Below are 10,751 nucleotides of genomic sequence, written 5' to 3' on the forward strand. Positions count from 1 at the left end.
CAAGTGTCCCTGAGCCCCCCCACATCCCACCCAAGTGTCCCTGGCCCCTCAACCCCCATCCCACCCAAGTGTCCCTGCCCCCCCATCCCACCCAAGTGTCCCTGCCCCCCCCATCCCACCCAAGTGTCCCTGCCCCCCCCATCCCACCCAAGTGTCCCTTCCCCCCCCACCCATCCCACCCAAGTGTCCCTGCCCCCCCCCCCAATCCCACCCAAGTGTCCCTGGCCACCCCCATCCCACCCAAGTGTCCCTCCCCCCCCATCCCACCCAAGTGTCCCTGCCCCCCCCCCAGCCCACCCAAGTGTCCCTGCCCCCCCATCCCACCCAAGTGTCCCTGCCCCCCCCATCCCACTCAAATGTCCCTGGCCCACCCCCCTCCAGTCACTCACATCCATCGTTGCCTGTAATTCACTTTTTGTGTCTGTGTGCGTATAGGGGAGAGCGAGTGTGTGTGTGTGTGTGTGTGTGTGTATCTGTATCAGTGTGTGTGTGTATCAGTATCTGTGTCTGTGTGTATCAGTGTCTGTGTGTTTGTGTGTGTGTAGCAGTGTCTCTGTGTGTGTGTGTGTGTGTGTGTGTGTGTGTGTGTGTGTGTGTGTGTGTGTGTGTGTGTGTGTGTGTGTGTGTGTGTGTGTGTGTGTGTGTGTCTGTGTGTGTGTGTGTGTGTGTCTGTGTGTGTATCAGTGGCTGTGTGTGTGTGTATCAGTGGCTGTGGGTGTCTGTGCAGGCCCTATAGGCCAGTATAGGCGATAAAATTTTTAGTGGGTCACGAAAAAGAAGTTAAAAAATAACCGGGTCACGGAAAAAAAGTTTGGGAAACCCTGCTATAATGCATAACTGCATGTCCCACTCATGTCAATTTTTTTCCTATCTATGCAATTATAGAAGGAATAAGCAGACAGGTGAGAAAGCAACTTCAATTCTGAACCTGTTAAGTGTCATGTTTCCTTATCTGAGGTGCAGTGCTGAAGAAGTAGAACTTTTATACAGAGAAGGTGCTATTCAAAGCTCCAAATTGCACTCATTTGTCACATTTTTGTCAGTCGTTTTAATATGACACTTTCCGGAAACATTAAATGATTATGCTGGCTACATTTCCTGTAGATTTACAAGTTATGCTTCTTGTCATAGTAAATTCTGTCAAATAACATACAATGTGACTACAGAGAGTAGTGCAAAATATATGGTGTTTTATTTCTTTCTAAGTTTCAAAAGACTTAAGAAAAAAAATATTGCCGAGGCTGTCAGTGGCTATTAAGGCAGTTTTCAAAAATGTCAACATGTGACATGTACATTTCAAACAAAGATATGTGCTGTTGGTCTAGGTGGGGTATTGTACCCCTTTATTGTCAAGGGGTTCTAAATTTTAAAAAAGCAGTTGACATGATAACCCTGTTGTTTCCATTGGTAATACTGACATATAAATAAATATCTAATCGTTATCCAAGCACGTTTTCTAATAATTCCATAATCCCTTTATGAATTGTCTTGTAGTTCTGCTACACTAGACAAAAGTAGCAGAACTAATTTCTATCACAAAGACAGACCGGTGTTTTTATTAACTATATATTATCATCATCATTATAATTATCTTCAGCCCTTGTCAATCCACTGCTTGATGAAGGCTTCCCAAATGAACTTCCAGGTATTGCGGTTACAAGCCCCTCTTCTCCACGTTGCTCAAACACGTTTTCAGATTTCAGCCTCCCATCTTACTTTTGGTCGTCATCTTTGTCTTTTAATATCTCTCCCAATCCAGTCAATACCATCTTTGTCCAACAAAGGTTATTTCTATTTGCGATGTGTCTGCCCACTGCCATTTGAATGTATTTCTTCCCCCTTGTGGTGATGGCACATACTTTAGTTTGGTTTTGAACCCATTCATTCTTTTTTTCCTGTCTCTTTGGGTAATGCGCAGCATACATCTCTCCATACTTCTTTGTGTTGTCTGAAGCTTTTGAATTATCTTCACATCTATACGTGAGCACTGGCAGAATATTTTATGGCAGAATTAGTTGTGAATTCATTACCCATGAAGACTGTGATGGCAAATACAATATATATCTTTAAAAAAAAAAAAAAGTTGGACATTTAAAAAAAAGTAAAGGTATACAGGGATATACCAAATAAGTAAACATGGGAAGGGTTTTCATCCAGGGAGAAATCTGATTGCCATTATGGGAGTCAGGAAGGAATTAATGTTTTGCCCTTTATGAGACATCATTGGATAATGTTTCACTGAGGTTTTTTGTTTGTCTTTCTCTGGATCAAAATACTGTAAATACATATATAGGAAAAGTATCAGTCGTCTAAATATAACATAGGTTGAACTCGATGGACATGTCTTTTTTCAACCTCTTCTACTCTGTACTATGCAACTATGTAACTACATATATCATCCCTTGGAAGCACATAATGGCACACACCAGTTTATTCACTGATTAGATCAGCGGTGCGCAAACTGGGGGATGTAAGATTGTCTGCAGGGGGCGCAGGGCTTACAGAGGCCTTGCGTGCTTCCCGAAGGCACTTAAATTAAGTGCCGGGGAAGCGGCGAAGGCATCTATAAACTGCCCTTACCTTGCTCCAAGAGACGCATCACCATGGCAACGTGGCGTCAAATGATGCCGCGAGGTCATGTGGTGTCACGTTGCCACGCCAATGCTGAGCCAAGGTAAGAGGGAGGGGGGGCGAAGAGAGGGGAAGAGCCGGCAGGGGGGCGCAGGGAAAAAATATTGCGCTCCCCTGGATTAGATCACTGCAAATGATCTCATGGTTAAGACATTGCATACTCAGGGAGTTCTCAGGAGATATTACACATTGCAGAAAATGGTATGATACTTTTTTCACGCAGAACAAGTTCACTCAGTTCAAGAGCAATGTTCACATATACTTATCAAATCAGAATTTTACAGATTTGTGGGTCGTTCATTAAAATTAGCAAGGCGTTTTTTAATTGGAAAAAGCTTGTGTTGAGACAATTAAAAATCAGGAAAGTTTGAAAGCTGGACTACTCACTATCAGTCCAAAAGTAACATGTTGAAATGTGCTGTTTATATTAACATTAATAATTAATAATTAATTAAAACAAACAAATACGAATTTCATCCCTGTTACTACAATTCCCCATGCATTTGCCTCTCGTGCTTTTTCCCGTCATGACTTTTGAGACAAGAGATTTCATGAGACATGTGTGTTGCATTAACTTAGGTTATATCAGGTCAAACCATGTGATAAAATATAGTTCAACATAATCCAATGAGCTCACTCATTACTACATATATTTTAAGAAAACTTTTTTTAACCTATAAAACAAAAAGTCATCAGCTGTAAGCTGTAATACGTTTGCCTAAAGGTACATCTTTAAAAAAAAAAATGTATAGCAATTTGAATGTGATACAGTAACAATGCTGTGATTAAACTGAAAGCAATAATATCATCAGCAAAAGTACTACAGACAAAACTCATAGGTACAAAATCACTCAACTTAAATTACGAGGAGCCCCTTATGTATATCGTTATTATCGATTATATATCGTATATCGTTATTAATACTGCGCCATTAATGTACATAGCGCTTCACAGCAGTAATACATGTGACATAATAATCTTAATAACAAATAACACATAATGGGAAGAAATGCTTCAGACATAAAAGTAACATTTAGGAAAAGGAGTCCCTGTCCCGAAGAGCTTACAATCTAATTGGTAATTGGGAAGAATGTACAGAGACAGTAGGAGGGCGTTCTGGTAAGTGCGTCTGCAAGGGCCAAGGCTTACTGTATGTATGAGGTGTAAAGTATCAGCCACGGAGCTACTCATATGCTTTGTTAAGGAGGTGTGTTTTAAATGGGTCTTAAAGGTGGATAGAGCCAGGGCCGTTTTAAGACCTTCGTAGGCCCCAGGCACTTTTATTTCTAGAGGCCTGTGTGATATTTGTACTAATTTTTGTGCTAATTTCATCGTTTGCTTGTTTCTTTCGATACTAGCAATATTTGGCATCGATACTTTTGTTTCGATATTTAAAGGTATCGATACTTCGAAGGCATTTTAAATTAAAATTTGCTGTTTTCTCTTATTTTGTGATTTTTTTTGTTTAGGTATTTTTTCAAGTGAAATCTTGTAGGCCCTTAAAGGTTCATAGGCCCTAGGCACTGTGCCTAGTCGGCCTAATGTATAAAGCGGCCCTGGATAGAGTGGGTGCTAGTCGGATATTGAGGGGAAAGGTATTGCAGAGGTGTGGGGCAGTCAGTGAGTAAGGTTTAAGGCGTGAGAGGGCTTTAGACACAAAAGGGGTAGAAAGAAGAATGCAAGAATGCAAGAGTCGGGATGGTGTATAGCAGAGGTAACCTTTGGTGGGATATCTCTTGATGCAATTTCAATTACTTTGCATCATTATTTTAGTAAGTAGTGGGGAGTGCAAACGTGAATAAAAAATGAAAATACAGAATAGGGCATTATGTCTCTCAATTAGGACAGGTCAGACATTCAGTAGCCTTTAGAATGTGCTCTCACATACTATTAGTTCTTTTAAGCGTATCCATGAATCAGTGGCAATATCGTATCCTCATGGGCCTGGAATGTGTGGTGACCTTCTTGGAAAAATAAAAAGCCCAAATAGTGCAGACTGATAAAAATGTATCTGGTGATAAAATAAAATGTAACACATTCACAAGGTGTCACAATATAACAGGCATGTATTTGACAAGAGATAGAGTAGTCGCCGTCCGAGACTCTCAGCGTTCACCCCGCTCGTGTCTTCAGCTCTCTCCGTGTCTCTCCACTCTCATCTGCGATTGGTTGGTTTCCGCATTTCCTGTTTTGGATGCCCGGATGTAGAATTGGAGAACCAGTAGCGATGTGAGCAGTGTCCTGCACAGCGGTGAACTTCCACACTCTACGCGTTTCACCGGATCCCCGGCTTCTTCAGGAACCATATTGCACTATTCTATATTTTCATTTTTTATTCACATGTTTGCACTCCTCACTACTTGGACTTCAACATTTCATAGGATTGAGAAATCAAATCTAGCAAGGGTTTGGGCAGCACTCTACAGAGGTTTTTTTTTATATTTTTCAGTTTTTTGTTTTTTTTCACAGAATTATCTGTTTATATTATTGATTGATATATTTCATATTTCACTGAGCATGTTCTTATATAAGACTTGCACTTATATTTGGTATAGAGCCCTATGTTGATAACACTTACTACTATTTCTATCAATTGCTTCGGGTATTTTTCAATTTAACCATGTTTTTTCTCAGCTGTAAATTACATTTTATGTGTTTTCAAATATGTTACCATGAAGGAGGCACTGGGAGTCACATCTTCCTATAATGCATGTGCTAAGGCTTATGAAGTCAGGAATACAAACATTATAATGAACCCTTTCAGTGCCAGAAGGGTCATGTTACCCATTGCCCCTCCGGCACAGTGCGGTCACGTGACCACTTTCAACTTTCAACTTTCAATAGCTGTCACGTGACCACGGCAGCCATTTGCCAGGACACAGAAGAGGAGGAATCCTTCTCTTCTGTTTCACTACTGGGCATACAGTGTTTCATCCTGAGCTCCATGGAAACATGGGACGCAATCTAAGCAGGAAAAGCAAACCTCTTTGGGCATGCCGTAGTCACTGTCTTGGGCCCCAGAGTGCTAGACCCCATGATGATGTCCTGGGACATCCAAAGGGTTAAAGGATTTCAAGGCATAGGATGGAGAAAAAAAATGTTGAGGATCTTGGATACCTCAAAGGAATTGAGTAAATCAGTTGAAGAGGTGTTCAGTTAGATATGGAAAAGTAAAACTCAGAGAGAGTTAATAAAGTTTCTAGTGCAGAAAGAAAACAAGGTGCAAGACCACTAGAGCATGTGTAATGGGCATACACACACACACAGAGAGAGAGATACAAAAAACACAACTAGTGGTAAAATGTGAAAAAAAAATGTGAAGTAAAAAAATATATAAAGGGGATGACCTACTCACATGTTAAGAGAGCAAAGTAGATCAAAGGAGAGTAAACTCCAGGTTATAGCAGTCCTTGATCCAATGGCTTGGTGCAAGCAAGGAATATATGGAAGAAAAAAAGGCCAAAATAATGCAAAATAATTTAATACAAAAACAGGGGGGGGGGTTGGAAGAGTAATGCCCTTACAATAAGGCAGTAGGTCAAACGCAGATAGAACTGTGTAGATTTGCAGGGGAATTCTGGAATGCTGAATCCTTTTTCTGTCCTTTCTTTCCGTCATCCCAGCTGTTTGTCACGGGCCCACACAGTCTGGGGATGTGACGGATGTGGGCAGCGATAGGCGTGGAGAAAGTCAGTGCGTGAAAAGACACGGATAACAGGGGAAATCAGTTGCTCATGTACTGCACTCAAACCAGTCTTGTTAGTGAAGGAAACACCCCATGCGTTTCACTCTTGATGAAGCTCTACTTTGCGCTTGTCACAAACTACATATCTAGCGGATGATCTTAAGCAGTGAATGCTTTAATATTTCTGGAATAAGTAGGCTGCCCAGATATCAAAAACAATAATCTGAGCCTTTGGAATTCAGAGGTAACCGGACCAATACCGCAGTCACATCTCAGCGATCCTTCCTAGGCTGGGATTCATCAAAGTGCAGTGCGGAGTATTGCACACAGACACAGCTTTAAGAGCCATTTAAGTCAATAGCTGTACCACTGGATCTGGGTATGATATCCCGCACCGCAGCTTGATGAATCCTGAACTCCGAGTTGTAGAGAGTATTCAGTTTTGATTATGATTTAAAATAGGAACCATGTGGCACCACTGCTGACACATAGAGAAATAAGAATAACAAAACATGTGACGGGTCTGTAATATCTGTCAGCAATCTGTTGAACTTCCAAATTGCAGATTTCTATCATGGATAGGTTTCAAGATTCTAATGTGCACATCAGCTGTTTGTGAATGCACAAACAAGTTTTAAGGATAATGTTATGGCCTGCAGAGACTGTAAGGAACATCGAAGGAATGACATCTGAATTATTGTGATAGTGGAAAGGTATAAAGGGGTGTAGATTACATTGAGAATGAAATAAATACAAGAGAAATAATAATAGTAGGCAGATAAATAGCATGTAGATGAATCAGTCATGATTTATTACCCTTACAACAATATTTCTTGTCCCCTCAAAATGGTAAAAAGGCCCCTGAAACAGCTATCCGAGCGTGACATGCATATATTACACAATTCTGACTGGGTGCAAGGTCAATAAAAGAAAACTATGTTCCAAGGGCAAACTTATTTCCAAAGATCATGATGTATTGCCAAAAGTTGAGTTAGAGGTTACACAGTACTGAAAGTGACTGAGACTAACAGAACTGAAAGATGTTTACCTTGAACATATAGAAAGTACAATTCAATCGTAAATATAAGGTCATATTGTCACAGTAAAAAGTATTTATTAGTTTAATTTGCTCACATGTTTACATGTCTTGTTATCTTACAATTGGAAGTGAACCATAAGCATAGGGTGCAATGGGAAGAAACCAGCAGGACAGATTATCCCAAAAGAAAAAGATCTTACCATGAAGCTACAGTATTACCATTCACCCCAAAACTGGAACAGTCTACCGGAGACTCTCACAGCCGCCACCACCAGACTAAAGCTGTCTCACATTTTAATCTGGTCTTTAACTGTTATATATGCCTATAATATATATTATCTTTAACTGTGCATGCAATGTCTTGTATATAATGTATAACCCTGTTCACTTATGTAACTATGTATTTGTAGCCATGTATTATTTGTCATCATAACTTTATGCCCAGGACATACTTGAAAACGAAAGGTAACTCTCAATGTATTACTTCCTGGTAAAACATTTTATAAATAAATAAATACACAAATTCTTCCTATTGACTTACTTATATTTTACTTAAATCATACCTATTGAATTATTATATTGGTCAAAGCAATCCATTCTGAAAGGATTTTAAGTTATCATAATATATTCAAATGTATGTTTATTGTAATAGTCTTACATAATGTGCATGCACACACTTTTCTTCTCTTAGACATTTGTGCGTTTCTTTGCTTGATGTAGTTCAGCTATATCGTGTGGATAAGGCATGCCTGAGACTCAGCCATTCAGAAGGCTGGATACTATATGTATAGTAGCTGGCAGTATTTAACACATTCATTGTGGGATGCCATGTAAATGGTGACTTGGACCACTAAAAATAGCACTGAAAAATGCAGCTATATTCAGAGTGATCCCTTCCTTGGTTAAATAAAAGTATATATACAGTTATACCAAACAAACTCTACTCCAGAATGGATTATTTTTTATTAGACAAACCAACTTACATTCATGTGTATACCTTCACTCTTTCAATGCAAGGAAAACATAAAACCTTGTATTCTACAATGCACTCTGCCCCCGTGAAATTATAAAAAAGGTTTAAGAAAACTGTGACGGGAGAGAACATTTTAGGAAGAGACAAAATCCACTATAATTACAAAACACACATGAAGATGCTGGTAATGTTTCATGTTATCCTCCACATGGATATGTAAAATTGATGCATAAATCACCAAGCACACGATTCCTCTGCAGGAACCTGCTCAGGCAAACAGTTTCCTAATTTGTGGCACAGTAAACCCTTCGCTGCACTGAGCACCTTGAGGTTAGCACATCTCTAATCATTATTTGATAACAGAAATCTGTAAGCATCACATCCATAGTAACAAGAACACTGTAGCTTAGCAACAGTTCTTTATAGTCAAACAATTTCATTAAAGCATTGCACCTCTTAGCAGGTGGGTGAGTGCGGGTGTGTTGATAAGCATTTGCAACATGATCATCCATTGTGTTTGCCAACACCTTAATCAGCACAGCAAATGTATGAATGTGTTTACATGGTCTCACATATCCATTTTTAATGAGATATTTGTTTTGAATGGCATAAAGTCTACATTTTCTGTAAAAGAATAAATCATGATTTATGTCACCAGTAGTAAACTGTTCTTGAATGGAACCCAATAGTACTGTAGGTTTTGGTTTACAATAAGGGAGGTTGGGCACTTTCACTAGTGTTTTGGTTTTGATTCTATAAAAAAAAAAAGCAACGTTTTGGTTCAATTGGTTTTGAATTTGTGAACAATTACGAAAAAAAACCTATAAATATATGAAGACATTCTTAAAATATGTATTTATGTGAGAATACATTGTGACAACTCGGCCACTCTGTGCAGTCTGGTCGACGGAGGATTGCGTGAGATGAGAGGTGGCTGCCCCACGTGACGTGACGAGATGCGGAAGTGGTGAGAGCGAGGGGGGAAGCCAGTTGTATACCGAGAAGTAAGACTGATTGCTACTAAACCCCACCACCTGCGACATACCGGAATGGAGAAAGAAGACGAGCCAGTACTGTGGATATCCATTAGAACTAACTCAGAGTTGTACCCTGGAGACACAGGTACCAGACAGAGAGCTATAAGCTCGATTAGAGACTATGATACAGCTATATAGCTATACAGGTCTATTGTTGATCTGCTTCCCTAGATCCAGGAGTTAAGTGTGAGAGACTTGACTCATACAAATCTTCTATTTGCATGCTCTTTTGCATGTTTTTTATGTGTCATACCTTATGATTAAGGTTCTTATATATTTGTTATAAATAGCATTTATACTCCTTTGAAATACCTCACCTATCTGATTATTACCCCTTAGTTGATGGTCTGATTGAACCTATCTACATCCTGTTCCACCATTATCATTCCCAACAAGGACACTTTGAGTTTTATTACCCTATTTGCAAGATCCCGTTCCAGCGTTGTTGGGGTTAATTGGCAGTTCTTTCCCTGCTGATTCTGCAACATGACGCAATCAGCGTATAGGAGACTCTAGATCCAGTTCCACTATATAGTGGAGAAACCCTGAAGTATTTTACCTGTTGTAAGTGCATCTCTCACCTTGTGTTCTAGACCTAATTTACTACTCTATGTCCCCCCCCCCCCTATGTTTCATGCCTTGTCTCTGTGCTTAGGTCATCTCCAACAGGGTTCAGTGGGGTTAATGAAGTTTGAAGTAGTCGAGCTGGACAGCTGGGACGCGCGGCTGAAGGGTACAATTCTGATTTCAGGGTTGGCCGGATGGATCCCCTTTATCTGACAGGCCTGGTACAACTGTCCCAGCTTTTCCCACTGTCTGCGACCATGTATGGTATATTTATCTGTATTTTTATTGAATTTTGCTGTTCCCCTTAATGCACTTTTTTTTAAAAAAATATTTCTTATTGATTGCTAATGAATTAATAAGGCGTGGAACACAGAAAATGTTCAGGAATGGTTGGCCCACCAACAGCTAAGTAACAAAAATGATTACAATACACTTCCATTGTTATTCATATATAAATACTGCTGCGTGTGATTCCTGGTAATGTTTTTCTTTTGTGAACTTTACATGCTCATTTTAGGAAATTATTTGTTGCATTTGTAATGCACATAAGTATCCAAGATACTTTAAGCAATTAAACTTCAAAAAGTCAGAATGTGAGTTGCCATCTTGTCATCTGTGTCTGATCTCCATGGGAGAAATACTTGTGAAGAATTCAAGTCATAATTGAAACAAATTAAGAAGTGATGAATTACATCACTAGGGGCAAGTGCGGGACAAATGAAAGTCCCAGATTGCCTATAAACAATAACCTCCTGTATACTAGGCCAGTGGAAGTCACAGTTATATAATAATTTCGGAAACTGCATTCTTAAATTGTCA

The sequence above is a fragment of the Ascaphus truei genome, chromosome 7 (assembly GCF_040206685.1).
Source record: "Ascaphus truei isolate aAscTru1 chromosome 7, aAscTru1.hap1, whole genome shotgun sequence".
Classification (NCBI taxonomy): Eukaryota; Metazoa; Chordata; class Amphibia; order Anura; family Ascaphidae; genus Ascaphus; species Ascaphus truei.